This window comes from Chiloscyllium punctatum, chromosome 11 (assembly GCF_047496795.1).
Source record: "Chiloscyllium punctatum isolate Juve2018m chromosome 11, sChiPun1.3, whole genome shotgun sequence".
In the NCBI taxonomy this organism is placed as follows: Eukaryota; Metazoa; Chordata; class Chondrichthyes; order Orectolobiformes; family Hemiscylliidae; genus Chiloscyllium; species Chiloscyllium punctatum.
The window spans coordinates 65,051,295-65,073,173 of NC_092749.1; the positions used below are offsets into that span (position 1 = coordinate 65,051,295).

The 21,879-nt window shown below is 39.7% G+C and overlaps 1 protein-coding gene across 4 annotated transcripts in view; it reads left to right on the top strand.

The window, feature by feature from the left end:
- LOC140483058 (coiled-coil domain-containing protein 85A-like) overlaps positions 1 to 21,879 on the top strand; it is a 720,436-nt gene that overhangs the window by 354,747 nt on the left and 343,810 nt on the right. The window lies entirely within an intron of this gene.

Genomic DNA, 21,879 nt, shown 5'->3' on the forward strand with positions numbered 1-21,879 from the left:
AGACTAAATTGAATGCAGGAATTCTAAATTAACCATAGCAGACAGGGAGACCAGAATTGAATGCAGTATTCCAAAAGTGGCCTAACCAATGTCCTGTACAGCTGTAACATGAGCTCCCAACTCCTATACTCAATTCACTGACCAATAAAGGCACACATACCAAACACTTTCTTCATTATCATATCCATCTGCGACTCCAGTTTCAAGGAACTTTGAACCTGCATTCCAAGGTCTCTTTGTTCAGCAACACTCCCCAGGACCTTATCATGAAGTGTATAAGGCCTGCCCTGATTTGCCTTTCCAAAATGCAACCCCTCACATTTATGTAAATTAAATTCCACCTGCCACTCCTCAGCTCATCAGCCCATCTGATCAAGGTCCTGTCTTTAGTTACTCACTTAAAAGCTTCAATTGGCCATCCTCGGCTTTTCCTGCAGTGACAAAGTACTGCTGCTCCGGAAAGTTCCAAATCGTGTTAGATAGAACACGACAGTTTTTGTTTTATACTCCAGTATCATCTGATCAAGGTACCACTGTACTCTGAATTAACATTCACTGACCACCACACCAACAATTTTCGTGTCATCTGCAAACTTACTAACTATACCTCCTATGTTCATATCCAAACCATTTATATAAACGATGAAAAGCAGTGGACCCAGCACCGATCCTTGTGGCACACTGCTAGTCACAGGCCTCCAGTCTGAAAAGCAACCCTCCGCTACCACTCTCTGTCTCCTATCTTCAAGTCAGTTCTGTATTCAGATGGCTAGTTCTCTCTGTATTCCATGTGATCTAACTTTGCTAACCAGTCCACCATTCAGAGCCTTGTCGAACATCGCACTAAAGTCCATTTAGCTCACTAGGCAAAAGTGAGAACTGCAGATGCTGGATATCAGAGTCTAGATTAGAGTCGTGCTGGAAAAGCACAGCAGGTCAGGCAGCATCCAAGGAGCAGGAAAACCAATGTTTCGGACAAAAACCCTTCATCCTGATGAACTCTTCATACTTTATTTAGATCACGTCCACTGCTCTGCCTTATCAATCCTCTTTGTTACTTCAAAAATCTCAATAAAGCTAGTGAGACATGATTTCCCATGCACTAAGCTATACTGACTGTCCATAATCAGTCCTTGCCTTTCAAATGCATGTAAATCCTGTTCGCTACGATCCCCTCCAATAACTTGCCCACCACTAATACAAGGATGTTGCCACAACTGGAGGGTTTGAGCTATCGGGAGAAGCTGAATAGGCTGTGCACTTCTTCTCTGGAGCATCGAAGGCTGAGGGGTGACCTTACAGAGAATTTGTAAAATAACAAAGGGCATGGATAGGGTGAATATCCAAGATTGTTTTCCTAGGGTGGAGGAGTCCAAAAATAGAGGGCACAGTTTTAAGGTGAGAGGGGAAGAGACTGAGGGGTAACTTTTTCAAATAGCAGATAGTGTGTATTGGGAAGAAGCTTCTTGAGCAAGTGGTAGAGGCGGGTACAGTTACAACATTTAAATGATACCTGGATGGGCACATGAATAAGAAGGATTTAGAGGAATATGGGCCAAATGTTGGCAAATGGGATTAGGTCAGATTGAGATGTCAGGTTGGTGTGGATGAGTTGGACCGAGGGTCTGTTTCCATGCTGAATAGATAAACAGTCCATCTGTTTTGTAGAATAATGGGGAATGGTTTGTGATAGACATAGGACAGATGTCAGAGGTGGTTTCTTTACTCAGAGAGTTGTAGGGGCGTGGATTGCACCGTCTGCAACAGTAGTAGAGTCGCCAACTTTAAGGCTGTTTAAATAGTCGTTGGATTGACATATGGACAAAAACAGAATAGTGTAGGTTAAATGAGCTTCAGATTGGTTTCACAGGTCAGAACAACATCGAGGGCTGAAGGGCCTGTCCTGCCCTGTAATGTTCTATGTTCTATTTGCAGCTTTCTCCAGTTTTTAACTATTTAAGTAATGTTTTATTTTGTTCTTTCTTCCAAAATGAACAACTACACATTTTCCATTTGCCGAGTTTTGTCCAATTACTTATCCTATCAATATAACTGTCCCTCTTGTATTGTTAAGGTAGAATAGGCCATTGCACAACTGAGCCCCACTCATGCAGGCATTGAGTGAAGCATGAAGGAAGACACATAATTGCCAGTTGTTTGATTTGTGACTTTGTGACTTTTTTCAGCATTTGAACAGAAGTACAATGGGTTGATTATTTCAGATTAAATAGTTTCAGGCATGTCTTGGAAATCCTGTGAAAGTCAATGTGATGTCCACACACACATGTTCATTGGACCAGCAATAAATATCTTTTGGGAGCCATGAGGGCTACCTCAGATTACAACAGGATCTGGACCAGATGGGCCAATGGGCCGAGAAGTGGCAGATGGAGTTTAATTCAGATAAATGCGAGGTGCTGCTTTTTGGGAAAGCAAATCTTAGCAGGACTTATACACTTAATGGTAAGGTCCTAGGGAATGTTGCTGAACAAAGAGACCTTGGAGTACAGGTTCATAGCTCCTTGAAAGTGGAGTCGCAGGTAGATAGGATCATGAAGAAGGCATTTGGTATGCTTTCCTTTATTGGTCAGAGTACTGAGTACAGGAGTTGGGAGGTCATGTTGCGGCTGTGCAGGACATTGGTTAGGCCACTGCTGGAATTTTGCATGCAATTCTGGTCCCTTCCTATCGGAAAGATGTTGTGGAACTTGAAAGGGTTCAGAAAAGATTTACAAGGATGTTTCCAGGGTTGGAGGATCTGAGCTACAGGGAGAGGCTGAACAGACTGGGGCTGTATTCCCTGGAGCATCAGAGGTGAGGGGTGACCTGATAGAGGTTTACAAAATTATGAGGGGCATGGATAGGATAAATAGGCAAGGTCTTTTCCCTGGGGTCAGGGAGTCCAGAACTAGAGGGCATAGGTTTAGGGTGAGAGGGGAAAGATATAAAAGAGACCTAAGGGACAACGTTTTCACGCAGAGGGTGGTACGTGTATGGAATGAGCAGCCAGAGGAAGTGGTGGAGGCTGGTACAATTGCAACATTTAAGAGGCATTTGGATGGGTATATGAATAGGAAGGATTTGGAGGGATATGGGCCAGGTATTGGCAGGTGGGACTAGATTGGGTTGGGATATCTGGCCGGCATGGATGGGTTGGACCAAAGGGTCTGTTTCCATGCTGTACATCTCCATGACTCTATGAATCTAATGATCTTTGAAGCCGTTCCTGGTTCCTTGTTGTTACTGAACTGTCACTCTTTCGAGCATGTTCTGCAGGCCATGAGAAACTGCTTGGGGCAGAATGAAGGGGCATGCATAGTTTACTTCTTTGTTTTCTTGATATTACTCAAATGTATTAAAAGCTGCTCCATGACCGTTACATAGAAACATAAAGCAGAATCTTCCTGGCCGGAGAAAGATGTGGGAAAATTAAGTGAGAGTTCGAGTGATGTCTTTTGCAATGTTGGGGGACAATGTCACATTCTCCAAGCAAGGTCTGGATGCTGAGTTGCAATTCTCACCAGTGAGTGGTGAGAGAGTTATTAGTATGGATTAATGCTCGTTATCATCCTTATTGTTATTTAATCTCACCACATCAACATTTAGCCCCCACCCCCATTCTCCCACTTGCTGGATAGAAACTAAATGCTGAAAACTCCAATATGAAAGTCATAGCAGTTACCTGGTGACTCCAGCTCACTGCTGGCTTTTCTGGACCTCCATCTTTGACACCCAGCAAGGGTACACTCCATGGGTAGCAGCTGCATGCAACCCATGTCCCTTGATGGTGTCTAGCATATACAAGATTCACTGCATCATAATGGTGCATGTCATCCACTTATAGTTCACTTCTGCAATTCAGTGCTGCACTTTGGGGTGCACTGACACCTTTCATTGCAGGGCTGTTGCAAGAAACCATGCATAGGGATAGTTGTCCAGTTTAAGAATTGGACCAGGCTGTATCTGAGGGCTGCTTGCTCCTATTTTAAGAAGACACTTACTTTGTGCTGACCTGGATGCCCACAATATCCATGCCTTACCTTGCCTTGCATTGTCTTGCCTTTTGATGATTTGCCCCACAGTCAAATATTAAAAATTCAAAGCACATCTATCTTGCCTTGGTGTTTAGCATAGACATAAATCCAAGCAGGTTTTATTATTGCCCACAGTGATCAGTCAAGAGCATGGACATAGAGACGTACAGCATGGAAACAGACCCTTCGGTCCATCCAGTCCACGCCGAATATAATTCCAAATTAAACCAGTTCTACCTGCCTGTTCCTGGCCCACATCCCACTATACCTTTGCTATTCACGTATCTTTTGAAATATCTTTTGAACATTGTAATTGTGTCTGCATCCACCACTTCCTCAGGAGGTTCATTCCACGTGCAAACCGAACTCTATAAAAAATTTGCCTCTTATGTCCTTTTAAAATCTCCCTCCTCTCCCGTTAAGAATGTGCCCCATCGTCTTGAAATTCCCCACCTTAGGGAAAAGAAAACTACGATCAACTCTACCTATACCTCCCATTATTTTATAAACTTCTGCAGGTTGCTCTCAATCTTCAACTCTCCAGTGAAAACAAACCCAGTCTAATCAGCATTTCTTTATAACTTAAACTTGGCTGGGTATGGAAGGTTTGAGTTATGAAGAAAGACTGGTTAGCCTGGGAATATTTTCACTGGGGATATGGGGAATGTTACTATGTTAATCTCACACCTGCATTATGTAACACTCATTTACACATCAAACTCACTGCATGAGCATGCACCAAATGGTTGCAACTCAAAGTTAAAGGCTAATACTGTTCAACCAAGTAAAGTTGGGCTGCTGTTAGTCAAGAAGCCCCAGCATAGGTAGTCAAGGGCATTGTGTACTTATAGTCCAGGGGTTTGGACACAATTAGTTATCCACTTGAGATGATCAGGATCAGGGACTCCAGCTCACTTCAGCTCGAGAAGTGGATCACAGCATGAGCAGCAGTTCAGTGCAAGCAGTCACAAGATTTATGGACCTTCACTTGGGGATCTGTCCAGAGAGTGGTGAGAGATCAGGTCAATCATCAGTTGCGGCTTTCTGTCACAAATCATTAGAACACCACATATAACGTTTGAAGAAAACTCACATATTCCAATTGAACAAGCGTTTCTTTTTTTAAAGTGATCGAATAGCTGTTTACTTGTGTCTCCTAATTTTATTTGTGAAGTAGACTGTTTCTGAAATGTCTTTTATACTTAGAAGAATGATCTTCAGTCTTTTTGTGGAATGAACATTATATTACAGTGGCTAGTTGTCAATCTAGGTGTATTTCCAATTGGCCCTTATATAAGAGCTCCTTGAAAATACTAGATAAATACAGAGCAATATTTGTTGCTTCTACCCATGCAAGTGTCTCTGCAGCTAAGGTACTTTATTTTTTTCATGATTCCCAAACTAATGGACAATATTTACAATTTCTTTCCAATAAAGTTGTCCTAATATACTTGAATAACCCTTGGAAAGATTATGAAACATTCCATTACATTTGACTAATTTCTTTCCTTCAGGAGGTCCAGGCTAGAATTCTGATTTGACACTGTTCTACACTTTGTAAAAGAATATGTCTAATTAGTTATCGGCACAACTCCAAATGTAGTATATTTTAACTTGGTGCTTAATTAGTACACAACATAACATGCATCCAGCTTTATTGTGTGGATAACTAGATTAATTACCTGGCTAAACTTGTCTACTAGTCTGCCTCTTTCTTAGTTTTAGAGTCTTCCTTTTCTGAGTATATGGCCTAATTTATCGGAAACCTATTAACGTTGTGTAGTCAAGGTTATTCATTTAGAGTTGCTCCCTATCTAGTCTAATATCTAAGCCTATAAAATGAAAAGCTCCTGAAGCCTGACTTCCAATTTTGAATTCTGCTTTATGATAATGTTTTCAAATTCCCTCTTACCACCTTACAAAAAAAAAATCAGTGATGAATGGTGCCAATAAAACATGGGTCTGCTTTAAACTGTAGAGAACCCTATTTAATGGGATGGACTTTACTGAGAAGAGGTAAACTTTGGAGGCATCATTTGAGCCATTGCCACATTCATTTAACTTCCAGGGTGTACCCAGTATGTTTACTGCTTTTGGAAGGCAAAGAATATTTCCCTTTTGAGGTGATCTCTCTGGAAAAGTGCTGTTTTATATCAATTGATTTACATGTATTTGTTTCTAATAAAGACAAGAAAATCTTCAGAATTATTCTTCTTGCTATAGGAGAATCTGCTTTTATATGTTAATCTTTCTTTAAAACCTGTGCCATTATCCTGGCTTTGGCCTTATGCATTTAGTAAGGAATCCCCATTTTAGTTCAAGTATTACTATGTCACATGACTGTCAATCTGTATCTGGTATCTTTGTGCGCGTCACACAAATTTGTAATTCTTGCTGTTAGCAGCTTTTAATAACTTAACACTTCCTGATCACATGTCTTGTGCTCTGATGGTATTCCTAATACATAATATATTTCTTGACCTTGTTAAACTGTACTTTCTATGGTGCTTTCTAACTTTTTTGTGGACTGCTACTGTTTGAGCTCCCATTCTTTTTAAAAGACTTCCGTTTAAAAAGTTCATGATCTCTTTCATGGGGCACGTTCATTCCTCTACCCAGTCTCTCAGCTTACACTGTATTTTCTCTACTTCAGGTTTTGTTGTTGATGTTCCCAATCCATGAGCCTAACCGACTCCTTTAATACTGTACATGCAACCAGCTTTCAGACAGTTCTATTTCAATCAAGTACACACAATAGAATTCACCTACCTTCTAGCTGATTGTTCTTTCTGTATGTTTGAATAGGATTAATTAACTCCTAATATCTTCTTGCATTGTTACCTTTAACTCATAGGAATCCTATTAACAGAAGTAAATACTGACAAGGTGGATATTTTTAAGGCTGGCTTGAATTCTCTAGGACTTCATAATACCTGTACTAAAAGCAAGTTGACCCTTCAGCCCTTACCTCTCATATCTTCTTAGCACCCTCACCAACTTTCCATATCTCCTCCATTGCTTCCATGCAAACTCATTCCCCTCACCCACTACACCCTTCATGTTAAATCAATGCCAACCCAGCAAGTATCCACTGTGGGCAGACTTCAGGAGTCATGTGCAGAAGAATAACCCACATGTCTAAAAACTTTAGGGATCTCTCATTTTTATTCATGAAAAAAAACCTCAAATTCATAAACTTATTGAAAACTTCTAAATCTCAACTAACTGTTCCTTTTTTTAAAAAAAAATCCATTCCTAAGGGACTTAACCATTGTTATGAAGGTGAATGTGTGTACTGTACCTTTTAAAATAGAATAAAAGCTGTTTTGAACTGAGTTTACATGCACATGTCATGTGACTGACTAGCAGTCTCAGAGTGTACTGGAAGATTGAAAATATGTAACATTTGGCTGTGAAACAAATACCTGAATTTTGGTTGCTATTTTTACAACAATTCAAATTGAACCATTCAGTTTAAATTATGCCCCAAAATACAAAAAAAATCAATTTTGAATTCATTCTTTTACCAACATCGAATCAATGAGATGATCCGATGCTGGGGTATAATGAAGCAGACATTTTGACAGCTAGACAGAGAGACCAACTACCATCAGCAGAGTAACTGCCAGCAACACACTCACTATCAAAAGCACCTTTTCATATGAAACATCTTTGCAGCAAAGACCGAAGATGATCCAGAGAGATCTACAGCCAGAGGAAGACAGACACCAATGTGGTTTTGAAATTAAGTTGACATAATTTGAATATGGGTTTTTATCAGAACAGTATATTGTTATAGAGTTGAAGGTTGACAATAAGTGTTTAAGAGAAAGAGGGCTTAGAGTTATAAGTAGTTGTTGTTTAATGTTCACTTTTAGAGTTAAAGAATAAATTGAATTTAAATAGTGGAACTTGGGAATTCTCTGCCACCCATACTTTAACAGATTATGGGGCGAGGTGAGTTTTTCTGGGTGTTTGGTTTAATTAGCAGAAAGGTTCACCGCTGTGTCGTAACAGTGTGGTGGCTCAGGTCTGTGATTTGGACAGATTTAGACAGACCCAGTCTGAGATTGGGACAGATTTGAACAGATTTGGGGTACGAAAGATCCCAGCAGATATAAACCCTTGCCAATTTGTGTCTTAGATCTTTAAATAAAATTAAGTGAGACAATTTGTTTAACTTCGGTTACTTGTGGTTGGTTAAATTAAAAGTGAGAGATATGGCCTTTAAAATTGCTAAAGAGGTTCTGGTGTTTGATGAGGAGTCCCAAATTTGCCAAGGAAGTTTAAAAAGATAGAAGAAGTATATGCTTTTAGAATTAGCAAATAGGTTAGAATTGGGTCTAATCAGGGACAAAAGAAAAGCTGAAATTGTAAGGGAGTTAGTCAAGCACTTAGTGTGTCAGAGAACCAGACAAGTGCAGTAGAGATAGAGAAACTTAAATTCAATTGAGGAAAATAGAGTTAGAAGATAAAGAAAGGGAGAGAAGGTACTTAGGTGAGCAGAGAGAGAGAGAGAAGAGAAAGAGAGAAGAAAGACGAAGGAAGAGAGAATTTGAACTTCAGAAGTTGTGACGTAGTCAGAAAAGTCAACTTAACAGGATGGAGATGAAGAAAGAAGGTAGTGATACATAAAAATATGTTAAAACAATGCCACATTTTGATGAGAAAGATATCGAAGCCTTCTTTATTTCATTTGAAAAATTGGCTAGGCAGATGGAATGGTCAGAGAACGTGTGGGTAATGCTAGTTCAGATTAAACTGGTAGACGGAGCTGGATTAGTGGTGCTGGAAGAGCACAGCAGTTCAAGCAGCATCCAACGAGCAGCGAAATCGACGTTTCGGGCAAAAGTCCTTCATTTATTCCTGATGAAGGGCTTTTGCCTGAAACGTCGATTTCGCTGCTCATTGGATGCTGCCTGAACTGCTGTGCTCTTCCAGCACCACTAATCCAGTATTTGGTTTTCAGCATCTGCAGTCATTGTTTTTACCTGGTAGACGGAGCTGTTGAGGTATTTGCAGCGCTGTCAGACGAGGGGTCAAGAGATTATGAAGATATCAAATATGTTATTTTTAGTGCTTATGAATTGGTACCAGAAGAGTATAGACAGCGGTTCAGAAACATAAAGAAGGAACCAGGTCAGACTTATGTTGAGTTCGAAAGAATTAAATAAAGTGATTTTGATAAATGGTTGTGGGCTATAAAAATAGATAAGACCTATGAGACTCTAAGAGGGATTATTCTGCTGGAAGAGTTTAGAAACTCACTTCCAGGGATGATAAGAACTCACGTGGATGAATAAAAAGTTCAAGAAGTGAGAAGAGCAGCAGAGATGGCAGAAGAATACGCATTGGTGCATAAGGCAAAGTTTAGCTTCTGGTGAGAATTTCATCCTGTGAAAAAAGAGTAGAGCACACTGGTAATTGTTTACCACAGGTTAAAAAAGAAACTCAAGAAGGTGAAAGGCCTCAGGTGTTTCCACTGCGGTAAAATGGGACACATAAAGTCACAGTGCTGATCGCTAAAGAAAGGCACTGTGGGAAAAGATGTTGTAAAAGAAGCTAAACCAGTGGCATTAGTGAAAGTAGGAAAGGAAACCCCAAGAAAAGTCAAGGAGCTTCAGGAGAGTGCATAGCCTAGGTAGGAGCTGGGTCTGGAGTTAGTACCTGACCTCTATAAAGAATTCGCCTCAGCAGGTAAAGTTTACTCAGAAAGAATGGGGGAAAAGGGAAAGAAGTTATAATTTTGAGAGGTACAGGATCTAACCAGTCGCTGATAGTAAGAGATGAATATACTTACACTCTTTCTGACCTGTTACCCGAAACAGTGGTAATTTGTGGGATAGATGGACAGAAATGTAGTGTTCCCCTATGTAAGATTAGGTTGGAGTGCCAACTCAAGACTAGGAAAGTGACAGTGAGACTGATTGCCAGAGTGTCAGTTCCAGGAATTCAGTTTGTTCTTGGGAACAATTTAGCAGGGTCCAAGGTGGGAGTGACATCCATTGTTGTGGAGAAGCCAAAATAAGATAGGGAACTGAGGAATTAAAAGAAAAATACCCTGGAATTTTTCAGACTGTGTAGTAACAAGATCCCACTATTAGCACGAGGCAAAAGCTAAAGAGAAAGATGGTGGAGTTGAGGTTCGGTTAGTGGACACCCTGTTGGACATAATGGTGCAGGAAAAACCTGAACAGGCAGTGGGTCAGGCAGAGGTGTTCAGTCCTGAAAGGCTAATGGACTTACAACAGAAAAACGATACAATAAACGATAGAAATGTTGGTATATACTCAGAAAAGGAGTCAGAGAATATACCTGAAGGTTGTTATCTTAAAGATAGAGTTCTAAGACAAAAATGGAGACCATGGCAAATTAATGCAGAGGGGAAATTGGCAGAAGTGCAACAGATTGTGTTGCTTGTAGCATACAGACAGTGAGTGTTACGGGTAGCACATGAACTACCCATAGGAGGTCACACAGGTGTACAAAAGACTCAGGCTAAGGTACAAAAACATTTGTATTGGCCTGGAATGCACAAGGATGTCATTAATTTTTACTGTACGTGTCATCCATGCCAAATGGTCGGCAAGACACAGGCAGTAATGAAACCAGCACATTTATTGCCAATTCCCGCATTTGAAGAACCTTTTACGTGGGTTATGATTATGTAGGTCCTCTTCCGAGAACTAAAAATGGGAACCAGTACTTGCGAACCATTATTGATATGTCTACTAGATTTCCGAAGGCAATTCAATTACAGAGTATTAAGGCAAAAAGGGTGGTAGAGGAGTTAGTAGCTTTCTTTACGAGAGATTCAGTCAGACTAAGGGTCGAATTTTACTGCTTGGTTGTTTAAGGAAGTCATGGATAGCTTAGGCACACAGCACTTTAAATCAAGTGCATGTCATCCTGAATCCCAGGGAGCTTTGGAAAGGTGGCAACAAATCCTGAAGACCAATGATTGGGATAAAGGTATCCCATTTATTGTTTGCCATTAGAAATGTCCCAAATGAATCTGCTCCGTTTTCTCCCTTTGAATTAACATTCGGTCATGAAATGAGAGGGCCTTTGAAAGTAATAAAAGAGAAATTGACAGGACCAAGGTCGGAGATCTCACAATTGGATTATGTATCAGAGGTGAGTGAGAGATTAAATCAGGTAAGTGAGTTAGCTAAACAGCACCTGAAGAGGGCACAACATAGAATGAAGCAGGTGGCAGATAAAAACTCTGAAATTCAGATGTTTTTCCATGGGGAAGATGTATTAGTATTGTCACGAGTGGTAGGAGATCCCTTCAAAACCAATTTAGTAATCCCTGTCAAATTGAGAAAAAGTGGAGTCAGGTAAACTATCTAGTAAAATGCCAGAGAGGAAAAATACTTTATCAGGTGTGTCATGTGAATATGTTGAAACCTTATTGTAAAAGAGAGAAGAAACTGGAGAAACAGCTGTTAGTTACTGCTCCGCAGAGTGAGGAATCTGTCGTGGAATTGATGTGCCTCAAAATACATTAAACAATGTGGAAGGCCTTGAGGAGTGGGATAGGTTAGTGAACTATCTGTGTCAGGAACAAATAACACAGTTGAAAAGTTTGTTGCAGCAGTATGAGGACATATGCAGGAATAGGATGGGGAGAACTAATGCTATTGTGCATGAGGTGGAAGTAGGGAATGCTGTTCTGTTAAAACAACACTCCTACGGACTTAATCCTTTCAAAGCCACACAGGTCCAGATGGTAGTGGAAGAAATGCTCAACGAAGATATCATTGAACCGAATCAGAGTGAGTGGAGTTCGCTGATCGTGTTTGTTCCCAAATCTGACAGGACTCAATGATTTTGTGCCGATTATCAGATAGTCAACATCATAACAAAATCAGACTCATACTCAATACCAAGATTGAAGGACTATATAAAGAAAGTCGGACAAGCCAGTTATGTCACGAAGTTGGACTTATTGTGTGATTTTGGCAGGTACCTTTATCAGAGAAAGCAAAAGAAGTTTCAGCATTTGGAATCCTAAATAGGCTATATCAATTCAAAGTGATGCCATTTGGAATGAAGAACGTACCGGCCACATTCCAAAGACACATGAACAGTCATAGCTGGGTTAACAAACTGTGCAGTTTATCTGGATGATGTAGTGATCTTTAGTGAGATCATATGGTACAGTTGGCACAGCTTTTTGAATGACTAAGAGAAGCAAGACTGGTCATAAACTTAAAGAAAACAGAATTCATGAAGGCAGAGGTGAGGTTCTTTGGACATAACATAGGTCATTAAAAGTTGACCCCAAGGAATGCCAAGATGAAGGCCATTGAGGAATTCTACGACCAACCTCGAAGAAAGAGATGCTTCGATTTTTGGGACTAAGTGGATTCTACCGGAAGTTTGGTCCAAACTTCAGCAGCGTAGTGGCACTGCTAACAGATTTACTGAAGAAGAACACAAAATTTTGGTGGACAGAACAATGCCAGGAGTACCAATTTCAGCTACACCAAATTTTTTGAAACCCTTCAAAGTTATAATTGATGCTGGTGACATAGGAGTTGCAGCTGTACTCTACAAGACGATGACAATGGAATTGAACAGCTAGTTGGTTACTTTTCAAAGAAACTCAACACCCTCCAGAGAAAATACTCTACCATCGTAAAAGAATTATTGAGTTTGGGTCTGGCCTTACAACATTTTAATGTTTATGTGACAAACAATATCTCGGAGACAGTTGTGTACACAGATTACAATCCTCTTACATTCTTGGAACAACTTAAAGAGATAAGTTTAATATTATTTCATTGGAGTCGGATGTTACAGACTTTTAATTTGCCAAATGTTCTTGTTACGGGTCATAAGAATTAGTTAACAGATGCATTATCGCTGATTTAACAGAAAGTATGGATAAGATTGAACAGATACCAATGTTATATATACGTGTGTGCAGAGATTAATATGAACTTAAGTTAATGCCCTGGGTAATTCATTGTTATGGGCTAAGAATTAGAAAAGAGAAAATTAAGCCAGCTTTTCATTATGATGGTTCATTTTTCTTAAGGGGGGAGGTGTTATGAAGATGAAGGCGTGTACTGTACTTTTAAGAGAGTGAAAGCTATTTTGTACTGAGAGCTTGCAGGCATGTGTCATGTGACTGACTAACAATCTCAGAGTGTACTGGAAAATTGAAAGTATGTAACATGTGGCTGTGAAACAAGTACTTGAGTTTTGGTTGCTATTTTTACAACAATTCAAATTGAACCGTTCAGTTTAAATTATGCCCCAGGATACGAAAAAAAATCAATTTTGAATTCATTGTTGCCAACATTAAACCAATGAGATGATCTGATGCTGGGGGTATAAAGAAGCAGACATTTTGACAGTTCATAGTCACAAAGTTGTACAGCATGGAAACAGACCCTTCAGTCCAACTTGTCCATGCCAAAAAAAGAGACCAACTACCATCGCTAGAGTAACTGCTAGCAAAACACGCTGTGTCAAAAGTACCTTTTCATATGAAACATCTTTGCAGCGAAAGACTGAAGATGACCCAGAGAGATCTACAGCCAGAGGAAGACAGGCACCAATGATAGCCGCTGTATTGTTTTGAAATTAAGTTGACATAATTTGAATATGGGTTTTTATCAGAACAGTATATTGCTATAGAGTTGAAGGCTGACAATAAGTAGTTAAGAGAAAGGTAGCTTAGAGTTGTAAATAGTTGTTTAATGTTCACTTTTAGAGTTAAAGAATAAATTGATTTTTTTTCATTTAAATTTGAGAGTTTTCTGTCACTCATACTTTAACAGATTATGGGGTGAGGTGAGCTTTTCTAGGTGTTTGTTTTAATGAGTGGAAGGGTTCACCACTGCGTTATAACACTGTGTAGACGCAGAAAGGTTATATCCATTGTAGGAGAATGTAGGAAAAGAAGGTGTATTCTCAGATTTGGGAGAGTAGCAGTACAACTGCAACTGCTATGTCACTAGCTTCAATTAAAAATTTTCAGGATTTCAAAAATTTTGGTATAGCTAAAACTGGTGCGGTGGTTAATACTGCCTTGAATTGTCATATTTAAAATGAGGAGGAATTTTTTCTCTCATGAATCTGTGGAATTCTTTACCACCGAGGGCTGTTAAGGCATGGTCATTAAGCATATTTAAGACTGAGCCTGATTTTTTTAATCAGTAAGGAAATCAAAGGTTATGGGGAAATGGCAGGCAAGTGAAGTTGAGGATTATCAGTTCAGTCATGGTCTCATTGAATGATGTAGTAGACACAATGGGCTGAATGGCCTACTTCTGCTCCAAAGTCATATGGACTTGTATCAATAGTGGCTAAATCTTTAATGACCTCTTTAAACTGTCAATCAAAATGTGTATACAGAACCATCTGTTGAGATAATTGTAGCCTTTGAAACTAAGGCAAGCTTGCACAATGCCATCATACAGATTGTTCTGCTATAACACACATTTTGTTAACTCGAATTTGCTGTAACATGATTGATGAATTGGGGACACTGTTTCCAAAATGCAAACTTGTAAAGCATATATTGGTTATAATGAGATTCTGGCCCCATTAGTTTAAATGGTGCTGCTATTATGTGATTTTCTTATAACACTGGTTTGCATGAGAATGGAACTACTGCCTTATAGCAGAACTGACTGTATTAACAATTAATAAAGTGTCAGCAAGTAAGGCTGGAACAGATGCTACATCAGCTGGCCAGTCAATTATATCAATCCTGTAGAGAATTTGTGTTAGCAAACACTGACACCTGCAGCATATTTTCACAAAGGATTTTGTATTTAAAAAAACTTCAGTTCATGACATTTATACAACCTTTTTCTGCTTTTCAAGAATATTTACATGTATTCATAACTCCCACACAGTTGGTTAAAAATTTACAACAGTGAAAATTAATTCTGTTTGAATTCATTACTGAGGTCATATGGTTCTGTTGAGTTAATGTTTCCCTTTGTATGAATCATACCACTTCCCTTTCCTCTGCTGTTAAAAATGAGATTTATCAGAACAGGGGGCAACTTCTGGCATCCAGGTGCTCACCACCATTTCGAATCATCCACAGAATCTTTCTAACTCTGTGAAAATATGACCCTTAATCTCTAAGATTTCAGATTTGGGCTTCATGTAATGTCACTTTTTTTACTTTCTATTCCCAAGTTTTCATACTCAATAATGCTTATCCTCTGAAAACGTTTCTGAGGCACGAATTATACCTTCTGAAGGGTACAATGTTGTAATATATGGGCAATACAATAACGTTTCTACTTCTGAGTCCAATTTCAATTTTGATTTACTCAAGGGATCTGGCTGGATTGTATCTTTATAGCTTTGCACACTGTCAAATGCATATCAAATTGATTAAAACAACTTTTGAAACATTCAAACTTTTATAAACCTCAGGGATTAAAACAGGAATGTATTCACTCATCTGGATCTGGTATATCTTGGCTGGACTTGTCCATGTACTTTGATATAATGGGGTTTATAAGGTGATTGCAGAAGTTGTAAATTTTCAAGTGCTAGATGGTAAGTGGATTATCCAGTTATTTTCTCTTTCCCTATGATATCGAGACACATTATTCTCAATCTATTATCTGCGAAACATTTGACCTGAAGAAATACCCTTTTCAAAGAGTACCCTTAAGTATGATGCTTAACCTTTACCAACTTCCTTTTGCCATCTCCAAATTTAAAAACTGCTCTGTTCTTTTGTGTAATTTCTAAAATTATTTCTATTTATGTAGATACAGTATTTTCAGTCTTGGTACCCCTCTGACATTGTGGTTCGCTGTCATTGTTGTGTGCAACTTTGTACTTTGCAGACAGTGAAAGCGAGCGAGAGAGAGAGAATGTATTATTTAAATGTTAAAAGAATATGAATGTGTGCTGTTTTCCCTTTTATGAGAGCAGGCGTTCCATATTCCTCCAATGCATTTCTTCAAGATTATGAAATATGCCTGTGGGAAGCAGTAAGTGTCACTATCTTCCGAGGTTTCTCTTTTCACAGTCAAAAAGATTGCCTGATGTCCAGCTGATGGCACATAAAGACATTGATGAGTAAAAGATGAAGTAAAATCTCTTTGGTCATATATGAGGTGCTTTCTTGATTTATTTTTGCCAGCCTTGTAAGGGCATTACACCTCTGCTGGTACTTTGTGAGAATTATTGAGACAGTCAAGGTTGCAATACTGATCCAGCAAACATACTCCATAGGGTATTGAGTGAGCCAATCACATAGGTTTTGTCCTCAATCCCCAACGGGCTTTTCCTTTGAGCCAAAACTTCAGCCAATAATACATCCATGGAGACAGTTGAGAATGTGGGATGCTTTCTTACTAATGGCCATTCCATAGGTTGCAAATGGGTTCCATTCTGGAAACCCAAATTGGAACACAATGCAGGACAATGTAAAGAATTGTTTGTAAGTACAGGAAATGTTTGTGTGTCAGATCTTTAAAATTACACCTGTGTATGAGATTGTGTTCATAAATATGAACGTTCATAAATTGGGGACCCTTAGACTGACACACACTCACACTGCAGACATTTTATGTTTATGCTCCTGCTGACCAAAACCACATGCTGTCCTTTAATCAAAACCAGGTTGTGGTGGTATAACAGTCATACTACTGAAAAAATAGTCTTGTGGGCACTAGTTGGCTGTTTGAGAATTATAATTCAATGTAAAAATCTAGAAATGAATGCAGATATCAATAGAAGTGAGCCAGAAACTGTCTGACTGTCCCAAGAACTGAACTGATTTGTTATTTCCTTTTTGGGAAGATGTTAGTTAGCCTCACCAAGACCCCATATCAATGTACTTGATTCTTAGTTGCACATTTAAAGAAGTCTCATGAGTATTAAAGTATTGCAATATTTCGTGAAGACCACCTGATTTCTCTGGGAATTAAATATGGAAAGTAAATGCTAATGGCACTCATATTCAAGAATTGATGAAAAAAAAATCAAGTGTTACAAGACTCTACTTCCCTCCTCCTCACTCAGTGAATTAACACTCCTATCCAATGTTGATTTTGTAAACCCTAATCCTTTTATGATGATTAATTTCCTGCTTGTGTTATACTTTGTTCAATCTTTGCATCAATATATGTAAACTTACACTTCTTCCTCAGCATACTGAGCCTATGATCTTTGTAATGTTGTTTAAATGTGTTCAGTCCCTTTATCGTAGCAATGCAGCAAATTGTTCATTATGTTGCATTAGTCAAGCTATTTCCATGAAATAATCATCATGTTTTAATGACTGATAGCCCGATAATGGAAGCAATAATGCAATTGTCATCCTTTGCCAGTATTTAATTGGCCATCTGCCAAATTTCTGTTTAGTGGATCATAATAGCAGTGAATTCATCAAGGCAGCAAGCTGTTGTTTGAATTAGAACATAGAACATAGAACAGTTCAGCACAGTACAGGCCCTTCTACTCATGATATTGGGCCGAGCATTTATCTTAATCTAAAATCAACCTAACCTACACACCCCTCAAACTACTGCTGTCTATGTACTTGTTCAGCAGTCACTTAAATGACCCTAATGTCTCTGACTCTACTACCAGTGCATTCTACGCTCTGTGTAAAGTATCTACCTCTGACATCTCCCTTCCTCTACACCTTCCTCAAATCACCTGAAAATTGTCACCCCTCGTGGCAGCCATTTCTGCCCCGGGGAAAAGTCTCTGGCGATCTACTCTATCTATGCCTCTCATTACCTTGTACACCTCTATTAAGTCACCTCTCTTCCTTCTCTCCAGTGTGAAAAGCCCTAGCTCACTCAACCTCTCTTCATAAGACAAGCCCTGCAATCCAGGTAGCATCCTGGTAAATCTTCTCTGTACCATCTCTAAAGCATCCTCTCCTTCCAATAATGAGGTGACTAGAATTGGACACAAAATTCCAAATGTGGTCTAATCAGTATTTCATAGAGCTGTAGCAGAACCTCCCAGCTCTTAAACTCAATCCCCCATTAATGAAAGCCAAAACACCATATGCCTTTTTAATAGCTCTATCAACTTGGATGGCAACTATTGAAGGATCTATATACATGGACACCAAGATCCCGCTGTTCCTCCACACTGCCAAGCATCCTGTCTTTAGCCCTGTATTCAGCATTCAAATTCGACCTTCCAAGATGATTCACTTCAATCACGAACACCATCCGTCAGTCCAACTCTGCAGCCTGTCAATGTCTTGTTGTAGCCCCAACAGCCCTCGACACTATCTACACCACTAACCATTGTGTCATCGGCAAACTTACTAAACTACTCTTCCACTTCTTCATCCAAATCATTTATAAAAACTAAAAAGAGCAGATGCCCTGCGGGACACCACTGGTCACTGACCCCCATGCAGAATATTTTCCATCCACTACCACTCACTGTCTTCTTTCAGCCAGCCAATTCTGCATCCAGACAGGCAAATTTCCCAGTCTCCCATACCTCCTAACTTTCTGTTTGAACCTTACCAAATGCCTTACTGAAACCCAAATACTTCACATCCAGTGTTAGACCTTTGTCAACTTGTCTCGTCACATTCTCAACGAACTCAGTGAGGCTTGTGAGGCATGACCTGCCCCTCACAAAGCCATGCTGACTATCGTTAATCAAACCATGTTCTTTCAATAGTCATATATCTTATCTCTGAGTCCTTTCCAGTAACCTACTTACCATAGGCAGAAGACTGATTGGTTTGTAATTCTCAGGGATTTTCTTGAACAGAGGGACATTTGCCTCCCTCCAATCAGCCAGTACTACTCCTGTTGTTATGAAGGTGTAAGGAGTACTGTACTTTTAAGAGAGCTGAAGGACTTAGCCATCACACAGAATGCTGAAGAATTTACAATGTAATGTTTGGTCCAGCAGCTAGCAGTACCTGGGTTGCTATGAGACAAAAAAAAGATTCAAATTTGGCCAATCAGTTTAAATTATGCCCACAGATACTAAACTCCAATCAAGTTTGAATTTGGTATTTTGACAATATTAAAACCAATGAAACAATCTGATGCTTTGGGGTGTAAGACCAGGAAAAATTGAACAGTTGGAGAACTGCCAAAAGATCAACAGATGTAGGCTGCTGGTAAGAACTCGCTGAGAGGTACCTGTCTGGAGAAGGAGTTTGCACAGGAAAAAAGATCGACACTGACCTGGAGAGCAGATATTAAGAGGAAGATACGAAGACAAGATATGACAGCTGGCTGGTTTTAAAATTTGAATTTTCCTGTAAATCTTAATCGGGGCTTTTATTGGACTGGTATTGTAGAGGAGAAGGTAAAAGATAGGTTTAGATAAATGACTTGTAAATAGTTGTTAGTTAATTATTCTCTGTACGACTTAAAAAAATTAACTTGTTAATTTTAATTTTTAATAGTGACTTTTAGGATGGTTCTTTGCTTCTCGAACTTTCATAGATTACAGCATGGGGTGAATCTTTTCTGTGTATTGGGTTTAAATTAGCGGGGGGAGGGGTTTACCCCATGTTTTAACACTGTGGAGAATGAGGATCATTGCCAAAGGTGCAGCAATCTCATTCTTCACTTCCCGAAGTAACCTTGGATGTAGCTGGTCCGCCCCTCAGGACCCCTCTATCTTGATGCTTCCCAAGATTTACAGCACATCCACTTTCTATTAACCTGGTCCATGGTGTTCTCACTATCAACAAGATCCATCTCTCTAGTGAATACTGAAGCAAAAAACTCATTTAGGGCCTCCCCAACCTCTTCAGACTCCAGGCACAAATTCCCTCCATTATCCCTGACCAGCCCTACTGTCTCTCTGATCATTCTCTTATTACTCACATAAATGTAGAATGCTTTTGGGTTTCCCTAATCCTTCCCGCCAAGGCGTTTTTGTGCCCCCTCCTGGCTCACCTCAGTCAATTTTAGAGTACTTTCTTAGTGACCCTGTAATCCTCTAAAGCTGTGCCAGATCGTTGCTTCCTCAACCTTAAGAAAGCTTCCTTCTTCCACTTGATGAGAAGCTTCTCTGCTCTTGCCATCCAAGGTTCCTTTACCTCACCATTCCTTGCCTGTCTCAGTGGGACAAAGTTATCCCACACTCAAAACAAGTGCTCCTCAAACAGCTTCCGCATTTCTGTTCTACAAATCTATTGATTCCACAAGAGCTAAATGTGTTGACATTGCTTTGATTTGTGGATACAGGAAGTATTCTCATGCTGTTCCCTGTGTTCAAGTTGGGTAGAAGTAACTCTTGTTTGGTGCTTTGGAACTTTTATTGAAAGTGGAATATCTGAATATAACAAATGGTAGGAAATCTCTCTGTTATAGGTGACATTGTTATAAATGGGAGCAAAGAACTGCGATGCTGGAATCTGACTCAAAAACAGAAAGTGCTGGAGAAACTCAGCAGGTCTGGCAGTATCTGTGCAGAGAAAGCAGAGTCAATATTTTGGGTCCAGTGACCCTTCTTCAGAATTGATTTATTAGGAACAAGTGATATAGGAACAAGCTGAAGACAGACATTAAAGGTGAGAGAGGAAGGAGTAAATAATAAGGGGAGCTTGAGCCAGGAGAGTGAACAACAGTTGGGAAGATAAAGGAATGGGTAATGGTGATCCCATTAGGGTAAATTACTGCCTGACCAATGGTCCAAACCCACTGGTGAAAATGTGAGTACAAACTCAGCAGTGGAATAGGCTGGCTACCAACACATTTTGTGGCATAGCTGAAGAAAGCACGGGAGAAGGCTGAAGGGAGAGTATGCAATTAGCATTTGGGAGAAATCAATAAATAATCAAAATCTAAGCAAACAGAGTCGACACAGCTTCATGAAAGGGTAGTCGTGCCTGTCTATTATATGAGACTTTTTCAAGGAAGTCTCAACCAGAGTGACTAGAGGGGAACCTGTAGATGTATTGCATTTACACTTCCAGAATAAATTCAACAAGGTACTTCATGAATAGCTAAATCATAAAGGTAAGAGTCCATGATGTTTCAGGTAGTATATTGGCATGGATAGACAATTGGTTCATCGGCAGGAAACAGTGAGTGGGGATAAGGGGTTCTTTTTCAGGTTGGCAACCTGGGACTTGTGATGTTCAAAAGGGTTTAGTGCTGGGACCATAACTGTTTACAAAATATGGGTAGAAGAGCCTTTATCCGAACATCCAAAAACTGAAAAGCGAGCATTTAACCCAGTCGACACCCACTCAATGCGTGTCACTCAGATGTAACACAGGGGGCATGACCAAGCACTGACAGGCCTGGCGTTTCTCTGTGAATGCCCCCAAGTTGACACCCACTCAATGTGTGTCACTCAGATGCAACATGGGGGGTGGGGGGGAGCGTGATCAAGCACCGACAGGCCTGGGGTTTCTCTGTGAACGCCCCCAAGTCGACACCCACTCGATATGTGTCACTCAGGGGCGACTTGGGGGTGGCGTGGCCAAGCACGTTTTAGTTAGAAGTCTGCTTCCCTGGTAAGATTTTTAAAACTTTTGCTATTAAACTGTCACATTCTGAAAATCAAAAAGTTCCAAATTCTGAAAAAACAGCTGAACCTGAGCATTTCAGATAAAGGATCTTCTACCTGGATATTAATGACTTGGCTGAAGGAAATGAAAGTACTGTAGTCAAATTTGCAGATGACGCAAAAATAGGTGGAAAAGCAGGTTGTGAAAGGGATACAAACAATTGACAGATACTGAAAAGTGAAGTTAGCCAGTAAAACATTGGCAATTGGAGTGTATTATGAGAAAATGTAAAGATATTTGTTTTGGAAGGGAGAACAAAATAACAGAATATTATTTAAAAACTAGAATAACCTGCAAGGTAAGGAGATATTTGTGCATGAAACACAG